This window comes from Mauremys mutica, chromosome 22 (assembly GCF_020497125.1).
Source record: "Mauremys mutica isolate MM-2020 ecotype Southern chromosome 22, ASM2049712v1, whole genome shotgun sequence".
Lineage (NCBI taxonomy): Eukaryota > Metazoa > Chordata > Testudines > Geoemydidae > Mauremys > Mauremys mutica.
The window spans coordinates 17,201,863-17,223,063 of NC_059093.1; positions in this window are offsets into that span (position 1 = coordinate 17,201,863).

The following is a 21,201-nucleotide window of genomic DNA, read 5'->3' on the forward strand; positions in this document are numbered from 1 at the left end:
ATGAAGAGCTACAAAAGGATCTCACAAAACTGGGTGAGTGGGAAACAAAATGGCAGATGAAATTCAGTATTGATAAATGCAATGTAATGCACACTGGCAGGGGCGGCTCCAGTCCCCAGCACGCCAAGTGCGTGCTTAGGGTGGTATGCCGTGGGCGGGGGGCGCTCTACCAGTCGCCGGGAGGGTGGCAGGCAGGCAGCCTTCGGTGGCATGCCTGCGGAGGGTCCCCTGGTCCCGCGGCACGCCTGCAGGACGTCCACTGGAGCCGCAGGACTGGCGACCGGCAGAGCGCCCCCTGCGGCATGCCGCCGCGCTTGGAGCGGTGAAATGTCTAGAGCCGCCCCTGCACACTGGAAAACAATCCCAGTTATACATACAGAGTGATGGGGTCCAAATTGGCTGTTACCACTCAAGAAAGAGATCTTGAAGTCATTGTGGATAGTTCTCTGAAATCACCACTTAAGGTGCAGCAGCAGTCAAAGAAGTGAACAGAATGTTGGGAATCATTAAGAAAGGGATAGATAATAAGACAGAGAATATCATATTGCCTCTATATAAATCTATGGTACACCCACATCTTGAATACTGCGTGCAGATGTGGTCGCCCCATCTCAAAAAAAGATGTATTGGAATTGGAAAAGATTCAGAAAAGGGCAACAAAAATGATTAGGGGTCTGGAACAGCTTCGGGATGAGAAGAGGTTAATAAGACTGGGACTTTTCAGCTTGGAAAAGAGACGACTAAGGGGGGATATGATAGAAGAACTAGGGGTCACCCAATGAAATTAATAGGCGGCAGGTTTAAAACAAACAAAAGGAAGTGTTTCTTCACACAACGCACAGTCAACCTGTGGAACTCCTTGCCAGAGGATGTTGTGAAGGCCAAGTCTATAACAGGGTTCAAAAAAGAACAAGATAAGTTCGTGGAGGACAGGTCCATCAATGGCTATTAGCCAGGGTGGGCAGGGCCAGGGCCAGTGCAACCATTTAGGCAAATTAGGTGGCCGCCTAGGGTGCCTAGTGGTTGGGGGCGCCTAAAAGCCCGCTCAGGCGAGGAGGTGGAGTGGAGGTGAGCTGGGGTGGGGGCAGGTGGGGACCGCCCACAGTAATGGGGGGGGGGCCGCACAGGGGAACCGCTCCCCGCCCCAGATCACCTCCACTCTGCCTCCTCCTCTGAGCACACAGCCCCTGCTCTAAGTTTCCTCCAATCAGCGCCGCAAGCCTGGGAGGGGAGGAGAATTAGAGCGACGCCAGCGTGCTCAGCGCAGGAGGCAGAGCCGAGGTGAGCTGGGACGGGCTCCCCAGGCAGGGTTGGCTGCTGCAGAGCGGGGTGCTCCGTGGGCAGGGTTAGCGGCCGAGGGGGGGTAGCTGCTGCGGGGAGGGTGTCCCCGGGTGGGGGGCTCGGTTAGCTGCCACGGGGAGTGGGGTTAGCGGGGGGGAGGGGCGCAAGGTAGACGTTTCGCCTAGGGTGCAAAACTTCCTTGCACTGGCCCTGGGCAGGGATGTTGTCCCTAGCCTCTCTTTGCCAGAAGCTGGGAATGGGCAACCGGAGATGGATCACTTGATGATTACCAGTTCTGTTCATTCTCTCTGGGGCACCTGGCATTGGCCTCTGTCGGAAGACAGGACACTGAGCTAGATGGAGCTTTGATCTGACCCAGTGTGGCCGTTCTTATGTCTGCTTACTGCTTCCATTGGAGCAGCTGGTACTTATGAGACAGAGCAAGATGGGCCACGGGTCTGATCCAGTCTGGCAATTCCTGTGTTCCTAGTCCAGTATCCTGGAATGGGAAGAGACTGTCTAGGAAGGAGTATGATAGAAAGGGATCTAGGGGGTTATAGTGGACCACAAGCTAAATATGAGTCAACAGTGTGATGCTGTTGCAAAAAAAGCAAACGCGATTCTGGGCTGCATTAACAGGTGTGTTGTGAGCAAGACATGAGAAGTCATTCTTCCGCTCTACTCTGTGCTGGTCAGGCCTCAGCTGGAGTATTGTGTCCAGTTCTGGGCACCGCATCTCAAGAAAGATGTGGAAAAATTGAAGAGGGTCCAGAGAAGGTCTAGAGAACATGATCTATGGAGGAAGGCTGAAAGAAATGGGTTTGTTTTGTTTGGAAAAGAGAAGACTGAAAGGGGACATGATAATAGTTTTCAGGTATCTAAAAGGGTGTCATAAGGAGGAGGGAGAAAACTTGTTCACCTTAACCTCCAAGGATAGAACGAGAAGCAATGGGCTTAAACTGCGGCAAGGGAGGTTTAGGTTGGACGTTAGGAAAAAGTTCCTAACTGTCAGGGTGGTTAAACACTGGAATAAATTGCCTAGGGAGGTTGTGGAATCTCCATCTCTGGAGATATTTAAGAGTAGGTTAGAGAAATGTCTATCCGGGATGGTCTAGCCAGTATTTGGTCCTGCACTCGATGACCTCTCAAGGTCCCTTCCAGTCCTAGAGTCTATGAATCTATAATCCTGTCTCTGATGGTGGCCAGCCAGATGGTTCAGGTGAAAGTGCAAGAAACCCTGTAATGGGCACTGATAATTTAACCTTCCTATACAAGAAGTTTCTTCCTAACTCAGGCAGTTAGTGTTTGGCATATGCCCTGGAACATGAGGCGTTTACCCAGTACAGCGTTTGTCCTCTATTTCATGTAGCCACCTGAACCCTGTTTATTGTTGCCAACGGGATTCTGATGGGTACTGTAGTGAGACTTGTTTAACTCAAAGATTATTTTTATAATGCCACTTTTTAAAGCATCTTTTCACTTTGTATTTAGAACTTCTTGGGGTGCGGGGGAGGCTGTCCTTTACTATGTGTTTGTGCAGCACCAGTGCAATGCGGCCTGATCTGGTTTAAACCACAATAGAAAAGTTAAATGCTCGCACCATTGGCATTTGGGTCTGATTCAATGTAATCAGGAGAGTGGCAGCATTGTAATGCAGTTATTACCCTTTCCCTCTCCTCCCAGTCGCTACCTTTTTAAAATATTCAGGCTGTTCTTTCTTCCTCCTCCAAACCAAAAAAATTTTCAACACTTCTCTGGCAAAACAAAACAATCAAGTGTAATGAACCTTTTGCTAATTGCAGTTTGAAGAGACGGTGGGCTGAAATTAGTCAAACTGTAATTAACTGAGCACAACTCAACACCTTATGGAAGATTCAAAAAACAATTGTTCATTTCTGTTTCTTTTCCTGTTTTTTCAGTTGCAATGTGGTAATCTTGGCCCTGATTCTAATCTCAGCGCCAGGGTAAAGCTGAAGTAACTCCGCCGATTTCAGTGCAGTCCTGCCAGGTCTCTGTTAGTTAGTATAACTGGGATCGGAATCAGGCGAATAGCTGAACGCTGGAGTCAGCCTGGTGATGAGAGAGTGAGCTGGGGCAGGTCTAGGACTGGGGCACTTCTGGAGCATCAGCTGGTTGTCTGCTCCAGTGGTTCTCAAACTTCATTGCACTGGAACCCCCTCCTGACAACAAAAATTGCTACACAATAGGCGCTGACTTCCCCTCCTTTCCCCTGGGTGCTCGACCCCCCTCCCCGCCACCGCCCCCACTACACCCCTTCAATGAGGCACCACCCCCGCCCCGCCCCCATTCCAACTTCTTCCCCATATCCCTGCCCTGGCCCCGCCTCTTTCCCGCTTCCTCCCCTGAGTGTGCCACCTTCCTACTCCTCCCCCTCCCTCCTGGATCTTACTACACCGCCAAACAGCTGTTTGGTGGCGACTGGGTGGGAAACGCTTGGGACACAGGTGGAGGAGTGGGGATGCGGTGTGCTCAGGGGAGGGGGAGGAGGAGGAGGGGAGCTTGGCTGCCGGTGGGTGCAGAGCACTCACTAATTTTTCTCCTCGGGTGCTCCAGAGCACCCATGGAGTCAGCGCCTATGTACACAACCCCAGGAGGGGGGACCAAAGGCTGAGCCCACACCATTCCTGCCGCCCTGGGCAGGTGGCAGGGAGGGGAAAGCTGAAGCCCTTGCCTAAGCCTCGCTGCCCCAGGCGGTGGGGCTCGGGCATCGGCTGCAGCCCCGGGCCCCAGCAAGTCTAATGCCAGCCTGGGCGATCCCATTAAAACAGGGTCGAGACCCCACAGTTTGAGAATCACTGGTCCGCTCCATTCCAGTTCGTCACAGGTGTGCCGGCCCGCTGAGGGCAACGGGCCTGTACAGGTCCCTTAGGGCCTGCAGACAAGAGGAGGTGTCTGGAAGGGACGAGCCTCCCCTGTAGAGTGCTAGTGAGGTGCGAGGAGGAGAGCTGCTCAGATCCCAGGGGAATTTGCAGGGCGGGCACTTACACGGTTACAAGCCGCTCTGTGTAAACTGAGAGCTGAGAAAGGTGGAAGCCCGTGACGCCATGCTTCCCGAGTCACTGTTCGTCGCAGAGCTGCCGTTCAAGGGAACCCATTGCTGACTTGTCTAGCATTGGCTGGAGCCCATGTCGCAAGCCATGGCAAGCCAGGCGCCTGTACGGAATCCAGCCCAGGCACTCCAGGGAGCTCCTCTGGCTGGACACAGGGAGTCCTCAGGCCTCAGGGCAGGGGTCTTCTGTTTTGCTCATAGGCATGAGAACCCTAACCCAGGCCTCCCCACACTGCGACCCCTTTTGTCTCTTCTCTGTGATCTAGCCCCCTTCTCCCACTATCCGGACCTTCCTAGCCCCTCCCCTGTGGTAGCACAGCCGGGCGGCGTGCAGCTTCCCGTGTGTGTGGCGTTGACTCTGGCTCTGCCTCTGTTCCAGGAAGGGGCCTGCACCAAGCTGGACGAAGACATCCTGGATATCCCACTAGACGATCCTGACGCCAACGCAGCAGCAGCCAAAATCCAGGCTAGTTTCCGTGGTCACATGACTCGGAAGAAGATAAAAGGGGGAGAAATAGACCGCAAAAGCAAGGACCCCGAGTGTGCGAGCAGCACCCGTGTAGGGGACCTACGCAACGGAGACTAGACAGCCAGGTGAGCTCCCAACCACGCTGGCCTGCTGTCCCAGGGGCTGGAGTGGCTTGGCCTGCCGTCCTCCCAGAAATGGGTACATCAGGTACATGGGTAAATGGGTACATCTGTGCTGGGGGGCACAGAGCCCCCTTGACTCCCCAGTGGGTCAAATCCTGACATCCTCATTTGAGCTGATTCCTGGACCTAACAGCCCAATGACTTGACTGGGAGTTAAGGGTGGCCGGCACTGAACCCCAGGCAAGCTGCTGTAACCCAGCAGAAAATGTATACAGCCTCCCTGCCCACCATCAGCCTGTTTTCTTTGGGAGCAGAGGCATGGGGGTGATCTCCAGGACAAGCTGAAAAAGCATGGAACAGAGTGGGGGTTCCTTAGCCCTCATACAGCGCTTTCCCTCCAGTGCCCCAAAGGAGAGCCAGGATCATTGTCCCTGTTTTACAGAAGGGGAAACTGAGGCACACGTGAGGCAGTGACTTGCCCAAGGTCACCCACCGGGGCTGTGGCGGAGCTGGGAATAGAGCCTAGATTCTCTCCAGGCTAGGGATGGAGAAGTCTGTTTGGGTAAGGTCATCTGGCTAGAGCCTTCACCCCACCCTGAACATGTATCAAACCTTCCGAACTTTGAGAAAGTTCAGCAAACTTTCTCTGTACAAGGTTCTGGTGTTGCACTGTTGCCCTGGGCACAGAAGGGACCAGAGAGAGACAGTTTCCAGGGAATTTCTGACCTGATTGAAAACAGCAAGTACCAGAAAGTCGTGGGTTCTGGGAAACTTCTAGTTCAGACTTGTAGGGCAGAGAATCCTCTGGTTTGGGACATGTCGGGGGGGGCTGATCTGAAAGGTACCTCCAGCTCTGAGATTGTCCCACGCTGATCTCGATAGAACGGACGCTAGTGTCTAGTCAATGGGGACATTGATAGTCGGGCTCGCTGGGGATGTCTGCACTGCAGCTGGGAGCCTGCTTTGCAGCCTGGGTAGACAGATGCCCGTTTGCTCGGCTTGAGCTAGGCAGAGAGCGGCCATGCCCTGCGTGCGGGGGCCCAGAGGAGAGAGGGGGAGATGGACATGAGTGGGGTGCTGAGGCTGCTGTCGCTGGGGAGAGGGTGGGCAGAATGAGAAATGAGATCCCAGCTATGGGCTGTGTTGGAGGGGGATGCGGAGGAGGGGCTTGGCGGAAGGCTTCCAAGAGGGAGGGAAGCGATGTGGTCTGATCGACTGTCACCTCGTGTGAGCTGCCTTTCACGCTACCCCTCCCCCGGCGCTCTCAGCGTGCAGGGCCCGTGCGTGTCACACGCCTACCAAATGCCAATGTCATGGAAAACCAGACTACTGAGCTCCCTGTTCCCTAGGCAGTCTGTATCTTACGCCACCATCCCTGCCACCAATGCACTTGGCCCGAGGTGACCATGGAGCTCGCCGACCCCAGCAGACTTACACCAGGGAAGTCTGTGGCTCACTGTATGTCTCCTCTAGGTGTGCTTCTGTCTCCAGCCCCAGACCTCCCCCTTGCTGCCCCCCTCCGGCCTGGTTTGTCCTGAGCCTGCCATGCGCGTGGGCTCTTGCCCCAGTTGTGTTAAGTCACTCCGACTCGGCTGTGGGGGCCGCAGCGTTTTTGCTGTTTCTAATGTAAAACACTCGCCTGCAGTGGGTGCGGATGGCAGGCTGCGTTTCAGAGGGGTGGAGGGATCCCTGTAGGGTAGTACGTGGCTTTTAAGCATATGGGGTCTGAAGTGCTATCTAAATGCAAGTTGGGATTGTTGTTGATTATGCAAATGGACTAGGCGAGTTATCCACTTTATGCCCGGCCCTGCAGGCAGACCATGCATCTGCCCATGGGACCAACCTTGATGGGTATCAGAATTAGGGCAATGAGCCATCCACCTGTTTGGCAGCTGGCTCCCTCTGCCCACCTCCTTCCTCTGCAGAGCGCCTGCCACCCCCTCCAACTCCTCATATGGAGTCTTCCCGCAGCTCGGCCTACTTGCCTCCTGCCAGTTCTACCCGCCTACACAACACCTCAGGGGCCAGCTGCTTCTGCCTCAATTCCCCCCCCCGACCTAAGCACTTCAGTTCCCAGAAAGGCCATTCTGATTCCCTGTGTCTCCAGCGAGTGGGGCTGCTTTGGGGTGTGAGCGCTTCTTCCTCTCTTGCAGAGGCTGGCGGTGTGTTCCAGGCAGGGCCGGCACCAGCAAAGGAAGCAGGCGCTTGGGGCGGCCAATGGAAAGGGGCAGCACGTCCGGGTCTTCGGCAATTCGGCGGCGAGTCCCTCCGTCCCTCTCGGAGCGAAGGACCCGCCGCTGAATTGCTTGCGAAGAATTGCTGCCGAAGAATGAAGCGGCGCGGCTGAGCTGCCGCCGAAGGGCCACAGAACAGAGTCCTTTTTTGTCGCTTGGCCACTTGGGATGGCAAAAAAGTTGGAGCCGGCTGTGGTTCCGGGGGCACCATTTCAGATTAGGGGTGAGGGCAACTTTACCTGTGATTCCAAGGGCTACTTAGGCATTCTAAAACTCTAGGGTTTTTTGCAGATTATAACTTAGAAATTAGCTGATAGGAGCCCTGTATATTAAAAAAGAGAATTTAATAAATATCAGACCCACTCAGCTCTAAAACTAACATGTCCTCACATCTTGTGTCAAGTCACTTAAGTAACACTGGGTAGGTTTAAAATTTTAATGTATATTCTTTGTTACTAACTCTTGAATACAACAACTGTAGAAAAACCTGGATTACTTTCTGTCACTTTTTTTTGCAGTTCACCAAGCTTGGAATAGATCATTTAACTAGGGTAAGGCCCCCATGAGTTTATACTGCACCTGCCTGGGGCTGTAAGGGTGTTACCTCACTACAGATAATAGACCGGTGTGATAGACCCAGGCCGGTTGGGAACAGCGGAGTAGTCGAAGAGAGAGATACTGGCCACTTGATAAGCAGTTTTCTGTTCCCTGAGTGACCAGAGCAGGGGCTGCTCCAAGCTAATGAGAACACCTGACTCCAATTAACCTGCTAAGAGTCAAGTGAGGCTGTTAAGCACCTGACTCTGATTAAGGCCCCTTTGATGCTATAAAAGGGCTCACTCCAGTCAGGCCAAAGAGAGCCAGGGGAGAGGAAGTGTGTGAGAGGAACTGGGAGCAAGAGGCGTGCAAGAAACTGAGAGTGAGCAGGCATACTGCTGGGGGACTGAGAAGTACAAGTGTTATCAGACATCAGGAGGCAGGTCCAGTGGTGAGGACAAAGAAGATGGTGGGAGGAGGCCATGGGGAAGTAGCCCAGGGAGTTGTAGCTGTCACGCAACTTTACCAGGAGGCACTCTAGACAGCTGCAGTCCACAGGGCCCTGGGCTGGAACCCGGAGTAGAGGGTGGGCCTGGGTTCCCCCCAAACCTCCCAACTCCTGATCAAACACAGGAGGAATTGACCTGGACTGTGCCCCTACCAGAGGGGAAGGTCTCTGGGCTGTTTCCTGATCCACAGGGTGAATCTGTGAGGTGAGCGAATCTGCCAATAAGCGCAGGACCCACCAAGGTAGAGGAGGAACTTTGTCACACTAGAAACTAACCTTAAGCAGGAGTGAAGCTGACACTTTCAAGGCACTTTCACAGTATTGCCAACCCCAAATGTTCAAAACTCATGAATCAGACTCGCCAAACATCATGAGATTGTCTTTAAAAACATGAGATTATGTAAAAAGCTTTTTTGAGCTTTTAGGGTGCATGGGTGTCACATTTTGAAGCTTTCTCCACAGCCACAAAGACTAAAACTTTGTTTTTCTTTAAGAATGAAGGCTGAAATCAGCAGAGCTCCACTTGACTCCAGGAGCTGGGGCTTTAAGGAAAACAATTATCATGAGACTCATGACAATTGGCAACACTGCTTTTTACTTCTGTTTAAAGGCTAGTTCTTTCCAGAAGGCTCTTAAACACAACGCTACAGTGATTGAGTTGCAGTTCTCACAGGAGAATATTTAAAACCACACACCAAGAATATTCTATATTTTAAAGTTGACAGAAAAACAGACTTTTGAGGTATATCAGGGTCACTGCAGCCAGGAAAGGAAAATAAACAGGCACAGGAGCTCTGGACACCTCTTCCTTTAGAAAGAAAGTTGGAAGGTCAAATCTTCTAGTCCTTAATCAACTAAAACTTCTATTGCCATCAGTGCCTCTACTCAGAGATAGAAACATCACAGTGAACATGTAATAATATGTGTGGCCAATAATTATATATGTCATACTTAAATATCTGAGCCATCTTGTATACATTGGCTCAGGGTCTGGATTTTCTGGCGTATTCTGAACAGTACTGAACACACTTGGTGTCCAGTGAATAATGCAAATCATGACAATAATTGTCAACTTTATGGACTCTGTGGAGGCAGTTTCTGTTCTTTGTTCTGGAATTGGCCTGAATACAGCTGATACCCTAAGAATTTGAGGCATAAACACCTCTGATGCTCATATGACACTTTCTCATTCCTTCCTTTTCTCAAACTCAGAACAAAAAAAAAGACTGAACAAAATAGTTTTCAGTTAAAATGTAAAATTACACAGCAGCCATTGGTGTACAGCCCAGCCGGGAGCAGAATCTGCCACCCCTTGGGAGTTAAGTGCTGTCCTTTCATCTGACTTTCATTCTCCATCCTTCCTAACCTCTGTGCTGCTTTTCATGCCGTCAACCATGACATCCATTCTGGGACCATTTTCTGGAGTCTCAGAGAACTGGATGCCTTGGTTTTGCTCTCATTTATCAGAGTCCTCTTTTTTTTTTGCAGCCTGCAGCAGAGGGAGAATGGCTGGTCTGCTGGACAGGGAGCTAGCCCTGAAAAACCTGGGTTCTACCACGCCCCCATGAACTTCCTGTCTGACCCTGGCCAGTGCTTTAAGGACAGAATTTCAAAGGTTTTCAGGCACCCAAAGATGCAGCTAGATATCTAGTGGGTTTACAAAGCACCAAACCTTCTAAGTCCATTTGAAAATCTCACTAGGTGTGTCAGGGTTCCCTCCCCTCTCTGAATTCTAGGGTACAGATGTGGGGACCTGCATGAAAGACTCCCTAAGCTTATTTCTACCAGCTTAGGTTAAAAACTCCCCAAGGCACACATTCTCCCTTGTACCTTGGATTAGGTAACGCTGCCACCACCAAGTGATTAGACCAGGGGTAGGCAACCTATGGCACGCATGCTGAAGGCGGCACGCGAGCTGATTTTCAGTGGCACTCAGAGTGCCCGGGTCCTGGCCACCGGTCTGGGGGGGCTCTGCATTTTAATTTAATTTTAAATGAAGCTTCTTAAACATTTTAAAAACCTTGTTTACTTTACATACAAGAAAGTTTAGTTATATATTATAGACTTATAGAAAGAGACCTTCTAAAAACATTAAAATGTATTACTGGCACGTGAAACCTTAAATTAGAGTGAATAAATGAAGACTCAGCACAGCACTTCAGAAAGGTTGCTGACCCCTGGATTAGACAAAACTCAGGCAAAGGACCACTTGGAGTTCCTACTCCCCCCCCCCTAATATCCCCCCAAGCCCTACACCCCCTTTCCTGGGGAGTCTTGAGAATAAACAAGATGAGCACAGACCAACCTTGGTTTTTTTTAGGACACTTAAAAAAACCCAATCAGATTCTTAAAAAAACAGAACTTTATTAGAAAGAAAAAAGGTAAAAGAAGCACCTCTGTAAAATTAGAATGGAAGATAATCTCACAGGGCAATCAGATTCAAAACACAGAGGATTTCCCTCTGGGCAAAACTTTAAAGTTACAAAAAGGAAACCAGGAATACACCTCCCTCTTAGCCCAGAGAAAATCACAAGCCAAAATAAAAGTAAGCTAATGCATTCCCTTGTTAGTACTTACTAATCCTAATGGAGTTGGATTGCTTGCTTTCTTGATCTGTCTCCGGCAAGCACACAGAACAGACAGACAAAACAAAGCCCCCCCCCCACAATTTGAAAGTATCTTGTCCCCTTATTAGTCCTTTTGGTCAGGTACCAGCTAGGTTACCTGAGCTGCTTAACCCTTCACAGGTAAAAGGATTTTGTGCCTCTGGCCAGGAGGGATTTTATAGTACTGTCTACAGGAAGGTTGTTACCCTTCCCTTTATATTTGACAAGGTGCCTAAATACCTTTGAAAATCTGGCCCTTAGTCTGTGTGCCTCAGTGCCCCACCTGTACAATGGGAATACAGCTTTGCTCTACTTCACTGAGGGGCTGGGAGGAGAAATAGGTTAGACATTGTGAGGCGCAGCCTCAGATACCATGGTGATGGGGTCACATAAGACCCACAGATAGAGTGGGAACTTCTCTATCCACTGCCAGCCCTTCCCTGGGTTTGACCCCTTCTTTTCACCTATGCCCCCAGATCTCCCCCTTTTCTGAATGTAACCTAGGCTCAGTGCGTTGCTGTATTTTTTGAGTCCTGCCCAGCTGTTCTCTCTAAAACAACCCCTCCTCCCTCTCCCCCCTCCACAGAGGGATTCCTCTTTTACAGGTTTCAGAGTAGCAGCCATGTTAGTCTGTATCTGCAAAAAGAACAGGAGTACTTGTGGCACCTTAGAGACGAACAAATTTATTTGAGCATAAGTTTTCGTGGGCTACAGCCCACTTCATTGGATGCATGCAGTTGAAAACACAGTAGGAGCTGGTAATAGCTCACCTTAACTGATCACTCTCGTTAGAGTGTGTATGGTAACACCCATTGTTTCATGTTCTCTGTGTCTATAATATATAAAAAAATCTTCCTACTCTTACAGGCTAAATTTCCAGATCCTTAATTTAATCACCAGCCCTTTCTTATCTTAATCACCCTACCTCTGTTTGTAATCAAACTACTGCCTCCCTGCCGCAGGGGCACCTCTCCTCTGCAGAACTCACATTTCACACTAATGCTGTGCCGTAGTTAAGAGTTTCACCTAGGATCTTGCACACCTCATGTGAGAAACTTGGGGGGTGGGGTGAGATTCTGCCCTCCCCTGCCACCTCAATGGGTGCCCGTCGTGTGTTCGCTGGACTGGGAACACAGGCAGAGGCACAACTGCAGCACAGATCCCAAGGCCCAGGAAAAGCAGCTCAGGCTGCCATGAAATGCCCTGAGATCGATGCTGAGAGAATGTGGTGTTCATGAGAATAAGGGACCACATCCACCCCTGAGCCTCGGCTGTTTGCCTACAGAGTTGACAGCCAGAACGGGCCACCAGACCATCTAGGCTGACTCCTTTCCATCACAGGCCCCCAGCTCCCCGCAGCCACTGCCCACTAAACCCAACAACCGAAGTATCGCAGCCCACAGGAGACTGGGCTGTTCTGTGCCACAGGCAGAGAACAGGAGGGACCGAGGGGCACTAGTGCCTGAGGACCCTGCAATGGCAGGGAAATGATGAAGTGAGATACACCCAGACAACCCTTGCAAGTGTCCTGTGCCCAGACACTGCAGAGGAAGGTAACCCCCCACAAGGTCTCTGACCTGGGGGAAGATTCCTTCCCGACCCCACATGTGGTGATCACTTAGACCCTGAGCATGTGAGTGAAAACCAGCCAGCCAGCACCAAAGAGAGAATGCTCAGTCCCACCCCACCCAATGTCTCGTCTCCAGCCATGGCCTGGTGCTTCAGAGGAAGATTTATGAAAAACCTTGCAGATACAGTGGGAGGAGGGAGGGGAATTCCTTCTTCACTCCCTGCTGGTGTCCATCTGAAACCCTAAAGAGAGAGCACTTAGGAGCATAAAACATCCTTCCAACGTGGGACAGGCCATAGATTTTTAGCCCCTGTGCTCTCCTGTCCTCCTGTGGAGGGGCTAGAGACATGATCGCTGATGCCAATTTCCCTCTGTCACGTTCCCCAGCCACCGGAGTTCGATGGCCAGCAGAGAGGGGCCGATAAAATGGGTCCAACTCTATTCATGTTCTGATTAGGGGCTTGGAGTCTTCCCGGAGCGTCATGATTGGGCCCAGTCAGAACACGGGACCATTGTGGGAGCGTAAGTGAGGTCAAGAACAGGTTGGAATGCCAGCGGAGGATGTTTAGCTGCTTCTGCAAGCCCATGTTTCTGTACAATGCCTGGGCAGACTAGTGGCGCTTTAAAGAAGTTTTGGGGAAAATCAAATCCCTCCGAGCCAAAGAGATGCCGCATTGCTCTGTGCTGCAGTTTGCTTGCTCCTGACTCAGCCCAGTTATGACATGTATTTTATTCGCCCACGCTAGTCACCATTCACCAAGGGTTTGGGGCACAGTTCTCCTGAGGCCATGTGACTGACTTCAAAGCAGCCAATGGGTAGGCAGGATCACGCTGGGCATAATGCCTGCAACAATGGAGGGATAGAGCTTGCCCAAATGGGGACAGCACGATCAGAGCCCTAGAGACCCTGGGATCTCTTGTGATTTCACTATTGCCCGAGTGTGGGGTGTACTCTGCAGGCAGACTCCCAAAGATGGTTGTGCCACTGAAAAAAGCAATTGCATGGACCTTGCTCTTATGGATTTAGGGACAGATCTTCAAAGGTATTTAGGAACCTAACTCCCCTTGATTTCCAAGGGAGTTAGACACTGAAATGTCTTTGAGGACCTGGGCCTTAATCTTATTGTGTATAGAATGGAGTAGTATAGCTTTAAATAGTGTTTGAGCCCACTGGTGGTGCTCTCTCTGAGTTTGTTTAGAAGGAAGCCAGCCAGAACAGCATTGTGTATGTAACTAGACCAGGCCAGTTGTATGTCGTTAGGGTATTTGGAGCCCACAGTGGCCATATGATTCCTGCATGTTACACTTGTGTAAAGAGCAAGTAACACAAGCTGGCCTGTTGGCAGTGGGATGGCTGAGCAGCTGAGTCCGGCTTGCACAAGTGGCCAAGGAACGCAGCTTTTCAGGTGACTCACTAGTGTATTTACACCAGCAATGGTGCAGCGTGTACGGTTACTGACGTAGCAGGAGGCAATTAGCAGAGCTTGCGGAGGCCCTGACTGCACCTTTGTGAGCTAGGATCGCTCAAGCGTGCGAATGTGTTGAGACAAATTAACTTAACTCTGCGCCTGCCAATACATTTTACAGATGCTTAATTTTTCTGGGACTGCTGCCTTGGGCAAGGCCTACGTGGCCCCCCCACAAAGAAAGTTTCAAAGTTTCTAAAACTAGCTTAACCCTTAGTGGCTCCCGCAGCTCCCGCCCTAAGAGAAACAGTCCAATCATGGGGCAGGAGCAGTAGCCAGTGACTGATGCGACCAGATCACACTTGGCCAGCCAATGCCCATAGCACCCTGCACGCAAGGGGAAAAAATGGAGCCTGGTAGCACCACTTATGCTTAAAATCACTTGACACTGTACAGTTGCTTATTAGCTTTAACTGTTTGGCCTAAAAGTTTCCATGTCAGGTTTCCAAGTCAGGCTGAATGTTTGGGGGAAAGTTTTCCTCAAAAATGGGTCAGCCACTTGTGAGAACTTGTGCTGCCCTTGTGAAGAAATTTCTTACAGCTGTTGTGTCGAAGTTCTAGTGGCTCCATGCAGTGGCTCAGGGGCTTGAAATTTGGGTGTCATGGATGTGCCTCTTGCCAGCCCTGTGGAAATCCCCTCAGATTTGGCCAAGTGGCTTTCTTTTCATGTCATTTTTTGCTAGTATTTGTAATTATATGTATTCATTACTTGCCTTGCCGAGAGCCTAGTCACCCAGGCAGGGTCTGCATTATGCTGTACAGACGTATAGTTAGTGATAGACCACAGCCGAATACTTGTACAATCGTGGGTTGGTTCATGCAGAGCCCTTTGTTGGAGGCTCTGTTTTCAAATGCTTATAGTTGTCAGGATCTAAAAAAAATATATATATGTTTGGGGCTATATTTTTTAGGGCTGTATCCCTGCCCTTGAAAGCTGGCTTGGAAAATTTCAGGTTAAATATTAATGTTTCAGAAAGCTGCAAACACCTTCATTTCACCCAAACTCTTGGGGTGACGGCGACAGTCTCAAATAAATCATAACTACTGGGCACTGTCAGACAAACACTGTAATGCACAGACGCTGGTTGCCATTAAAGAGTCACCATTGGTCAAGAGCTGCCACCGATTTCCCGCTGTGTTTAGAACCGGTGACGACCGTGGCATCTCTCATAGCACTGGTTAGTGGCTGTTGACAAATGTTGATTTCTGAAAAATACGCATCCATTTAGGGTTTCATCCAAAGCCGATTGAGGCCAAGGGGGGGATTTGGCTCAGGCCGCTGGTCACTTCATCCTCTCTTGGGTTTAGAAAATGGGATTATTCTTCCCTCCCTTGACTGCAGGGCGCTCGGTGCCTACCCAGGCAGGGCCTGATCTTCAGGACCAGCTGCATTTGGATCCGTTATTCTGGGACCATAACCTCTGCTCGTGCACATAGGAGTTGGCATCATGACCACACTCCTGCAAGTGTTGTCTGCAGATATGGAGTCTGCACACAAAATGACGTATGTGCGGAACTCTGGTTGGGGTAGTGGCTTCTGACAAATGTAAATAATATTTCATGTAAAAGCATTTTTTTTTTTTTGGTCTCTGGCCAAATCTCCTTATTCTGAATTCGGAACACACTCCAGCCCCGAGGGAGAGTCAATAGACTTAGCTGCTGTAGAGGGACGTAAAATATGAGTCACTTACTGAAAGGGCTTCGTCCTTCTTTATTGCTTGTGTTACCTGGGAGTCCAAATCATGGAGTGGGACCCCACTGTGGCAGGCGCCACAGTCCCTTCCCCCAAAGAGCATGCAGATCACGTTACGGAGTGGGGGGCAGAAGTTAACACTATTCAGACCAACCTGCAGCCTCCTGCCTAGTCATGGGATGTGGGACTGCAGCCTTGCAGCAGCTGGAGCTTGCAAAGCTGGGAAGGGACACAGCAGGCTTCAGGACTGAGGCCTTGGCTTGGACACTAGAGATGTTAAACTCATCCTGTTCCCAACACACTTTCAAGCAGAGCTGTGGGGTTTGTGAACTGCTTAGATGCACTAGGCCACCCTCCCTTGGGGGAGAGGATGCGCTGGGATGTGGCCACTGCTCCAAGGCATGGGCTGTATGGGTGCTCCATGCTCTTCTGAGGAGGTTGGCCAGATTCTGTCGCCCACCGCCTAATAGTTTCCCTGCACTGAGCCCTTTAAGTAGGTCTGCATGAGGGAAGACCATGGGATCAGAATTTCACCCTCACTGATTTCTTTATACCATAAAGAGAGGAGTGTCAGTAACTACAGCTAGCATCAGAGCGGGGAGTGCTAGAGGGCTACATTATATCAGAGCTGTTGTCCCCCCAGCCATATCCCCCCAAGATCCTGTGTACTGGGAGCCCCAGTGGAGCACAGCTGCTCGCACCAGGCTCCCCATAGCACTGGCTCTGTTGCATTCAGGGCACGCATACCCAGGAAGTGCCCTGGGTTTGCCCCAGGCTGCCTAGCATTATGCTTCGTGTTTGTACATTTTCCAGCTCCCAGCCTTGTGGTCACAAGTCCCAGCTCAGCACTTCCTAGGCATTTTGGTTGCTATGAAAAGTCTTGTATGCCAAGTGACCATCCTGTTTGTAGTAATGGCACTCACCCGGCTTCCCGGGAGCCAGAGCTAGCCACACAATGGTGAGACAGCCAGCCCCACCTAGGCATCTATTGCCCTGAGAAGCCGCTTCTCTCCCTCCTCCCTGGGATAATCCAACAAAGAAATCAGGGCCGACTGAAGCTTTAGCCCGTGGTTCCCCAGCTTTCCTCGCTGTGCTCACAATCGTAATCACCGCCCCACGCTGACAGGGCCTGGGTTCCATCTCGTTTACACTAGTGTAACTCCACTGCTGTTAGAGGAGAGGCTCCCAATTCCCAGGGGTGTGAAAGGAGAAGGGCCCTGTGAACCTGCTTTTATCAGGGCCTGTCTTCTAGTACCAGCACCTCAGGCACGAGTGGGCAGAGCAGTTGGGCCAATGTAAGCATAGTGAGGGCAGCTTCTGAAGGCAAGACATGAGGCCCCTGCTCTCCAAGGTGCCCTGCCTAGCTCAGATGTGAGTCAGTCTTCTGGACCCTGCTCCCGAAGTCCTAATGCAGGCTTCTCCTCCGTGGTGCTAGGCAGCATTTCACCTAGGACTAGCTCTGATTCTACGCTGGCGGTAGTTCTCTGCGGTTATCACCCCTTCGCTCTGGAATCACCCCTTTAGGGGCTTCCCCAAGGGTCTCTGGACTCAGATCAGGTCCCCAGAGTCATCTTGACAACTGGGTCCTTCATACACTGCCCTGGGTCATGGGCTTGGTTCTTCGGCACAGTATCTGCTTGCTCTCTGTCCCACCTGTATTCAATAAGGTGTTCGCTTTCCTCAGCAAGCGGCTTTAGTTTTCCGCTCTGTTCCCTCGGCCTACCCCTTGCCCTGCCTGCACACTCCCAGGGCTCAATTCTCCTGTCACTTACGCCAGTGTCACAGCTCTGCAGGAGTCAGTGAATTGACGGCTCTATGAGCAGCACTTAGTCCTAATTGACGCTGGCATAAGTGACAGGAGAACCAGGCCTGCCATGGCTTTCGTCTTTGCTGCTGAGCTGTATTAAAATGCAGATCGCTGTTGGTGTCCCAGCCTAATTTAGCATTCTTTCCTTCCTCCATACCCCTGGGCGGCTCTGCCTTCCCTTGCTGCATTACTAGACAATAGGCTGTTCTCCTTCACTCAGTCACACCCATTGATATCTCACCTATGCTGGCTCAGTGGGTGGCGTCCCATCCCTGCGTCTTTGCGGAGAGGGGCCAGGTCTGAGAGGGAGTGCCTCTTTCTGGTTCCGTACCCAGCAATCCCACCAGCACCCGGCGCTCTTTATTTTTAGATCTGTAAAATGTGCCTGTCATGACAACCCAAGAGGCTCGTAACAATTGCTGCAGCAATGCCCCACTACGTTGCGCACCGTTAACAGGGGCAGAGTCTGTGGTAAAGGCACAGAGTGACAGGCCTGTGGTCCCGTTCCCCAGCACTCCAATGTCCTAGGGCATGGCTACACTTGCAGATGTAGAGCACTGTGAGTTAAACCTGCCTTTGTACAGCGCAGTAGGGAAAGCGCTGCAGTCTGTCCACACTGACAGCTGACACCACACTGGCGTAGCCACATTAGTGGCACTTGCAGAGGCATTGGGAGTGGTGCATTATGGGCAGCTATCCCAGCATGCAAGAGTCTGCAATGTGCTTTTCAAATGGGGGGTGGGGTGGGGTGGAGTGTGACAGGGAGTGTGGTGTGTGTGTGTGCGGGGGGAGAGTGGGCTTTTTGGGGGGCTGAGAGCATATCAGCATGCTGTCTTGTAAGACCTCCCCGTCCCCCTCACCTTGCTCTCACACAGAGCATTCCTGGCTGTCAGAAACGGAGCTTTCAAAGGGCATTTCCGCATTCCTACAGTGATTCAAAACAATGACAAGAGGGGCCACTTGACTTAAGGGGATTATGGGATGTTTCCAGAGGCGGATCACAGTGCAGTAATGCAACACCTCGTTCACACTGGCACCGCGGCGCTCCAGCGGGGGCGCAGCAAACGTTATTCCATTTGCCGAGGTGGAGAACCAGTAGCGCTGTAGCCGCGGAGTCAGAGCGCTCTACATGCCTTGCCAGTGTGGACGGGGAGTGAGCTAGAGCTCCTTGATTGCGCTGTAACTAGCAAGTGTAGCCAAGCCCTTAGGGTAATACACTGGAGAAGGACTCTGGAGATCTGGGTCCAGGTTCTGGGCATGTCGGGTTTGATTTCCCACCCAGATTCCAAAAGTGTTTTGGTGCCTGGGTCCCTTGGGCCTCAGGTCCCAGAGACGTACCAAAATATGGGCCAGATCTGCAAGAAAGCTCACCGGTCATCAATAGCTGGTTTTTAATCACTGGGCCCTTGTTTATCCCTCTGTAAAAGGGGAATAATGATCTTTCCCTATGTCACAAGGGGGCTGTGAGGATAAACCCATAAATAACTGGGATATGCTTGGGTGCCCCAGAGCGGGAAGCACCTGGCAGGATAGCCAGCCATTAATAGCTGGGCCCAAACATTAAGATATGCCTGCCCTCACTGCCTCAGGTCCTGCGAGACTCAGCTCACGAGGCTCAATGGACAGGGAAGTTGAAGGACGCCAGCTGAGGTTGTTTCCCCAAAGGCGAGGCTAGAGACCAGGAGATCAGCAAGGGCTTAAAATCCCTTTGTCTGAGGGAAGCCACCTTTGGAGGCAGTAAGAAACCCTCTGCACTCCGTGCCTGATTTCACCCCTTGTCAGGGGCATGGGACACCGTGTGGGGATCAGCCCATGGGGCCCGGGCACAGTGAGTTAGACTGGTCAAAGCACTGCCAGAGCAGCTGCTGCACAGACCCGGCTCTGACAGCATGGGGGCCCCTCCATGTGACACACAGCACAGGCAGATTTCCGTGCCCTGCTAGCAGGGCTGCAGGTTTCTCTTGGGGGAGCCCCACTTTTATTCTCCCCACCTGGCTGCGTGGGGCAGGCTGCTCAGTCACGAAGCCAAAGGGTTTTGCCTAGAGGGGGTTTCCTCCTACACTTCCCTCTGGGGCCGCAGTGCAGCCAAGTTACCAAAGCTATTAGCACCTTCGCAGGCGCACCCCATGTCACAGCCAGATTCCTGGCAGCTGGCTGTAGACTCTAGCCATGGTACTTACCTGGCCTCTAATATCCCTGCATCTGAGCACTTCACAATCTTCAGCGCACTATGCAGCAGTTACCCCATTGTACAGGTGGGAAACTGAGGCATTGAGTGACTGGCCTAGGGCCACCCAGGCTGGACGGCAGCCCACAGTCCAGACCTGCTACCACACCCAGAGCACCTGGGAGAGGCTGGAGCAGGAATCCCCTCCCTCCCTCCCTCCCCCCCTCAAATCTCTGAGGTTGGTGCCGGCAGGATTTCAGTGCAGTTAGAGCAGGGTCCGCAACCCTTCAGCAGTGCTGTGCCGAGTCTTCATTCATTCACTCTAATTTAAGGTTTTGCGTGCCAGTCATACATTTTTAGAAGGTCTCTTTGTATAAGTCTGTAATATATAACTGAACTATTGTTGTATGTAAAGTAAATGACGTTTTAAAAATGTTTAAGAAGCGTAATTTAAAATAAAATGCAGAGCTCCCCCTGGACCAGTGGCCAGGACCTGGGCAGCGTGAGTGCCGCTGAAAATCAGCTCGCATGCCGCCTTCGGCACACGTGCCATCGGTTGCCTGAGTTAGAGTAACGTCACTGTAAAAGGCCAGTGTCGCAGAGCTGGGGGAAGAGGCCCCTTTGCTTCCTGAGCAGGATGCTGCCGCCTCCAAGCCCAGCAGTCCCACCCTCACAGTGTGTCTGATCTGTCCCTGGCTTGTTGGAGACAGGCTCATGGTCTGCTGCGGTCCTGCGGGGTGGCCCCCTTCATGCTCTGGTGCTGGAAGAGGCCCTCTGGTTGGATTCTCCTCTCACACCAGTGTAAATCAGCAGGAATGCCAGTACAGCCAGCAGCAAGCCTTGTATGCCCGGGGAGGCCCCCATACAACCTGGTGCTTGTACACTAGGGCCTGAATCCTGTTATCACCACTGTAACGCCTGCCGTACGCCAGTGATCAGAGCAGAACTGGGCCCAGCGTGTCTCGTCCTAATGCGAGAAAGGCCGGAACCACATTCCCTGCTCTTCCCTGGTTGAGTTGGAGGGTGGGAAGGCGGCGGGGGCAGCTGCCTGCTGCTAATGGGTGCTGGAGGGTTTCTGTCCTGCAGGATCTCACCTGCCGTGCCTGAAGTCAAACCAAGGAGGAGGCACAGCTGTATGCCCTAGTTTTGCATTGCAGCAGAGTAGCAGTTAGCATGGAAACCAACAGTAACTCCCGAGAGGCGGCAAAGGCCCCAGATTGGAATTTAATTTCTCCCTTAGCAACGCCGTCCTAAATGCCTCACATCAGCACATGCTATTTTTAAAAGCTGGGTTACAGTCTCCTGGCAGGAAAGGTAAATATAATGGAGGCAATTAGAGCTGGCTGCAGTGGGCCCAATCTCGCCCTGATTTCCCTGGGTGCAGCCTGCCGCCTTCAGAGAGGTCACGTGAGGGGAGCTGACTCAGTCACGGGGTCACCTTGGTTTCATGGTTAGATTTAGTTGGTAAATGGGGCAGGCCAAACTCTGAGCTGTTTCACTGCTGTAACTCCCCGGCTGTCCATGGCCTTGTCCTGGATCTACACCGCTGCCCCTGAGATCGGACTCTGGCCCTTGGCGGTGGAGCCACGGGAGCCCACAGTAGGAAAGTGAGCACTGACTGCTGCCAGGCGTAGAGTTCGTTGCGGGACCATAGGCCGAAAAGGCCCCCAG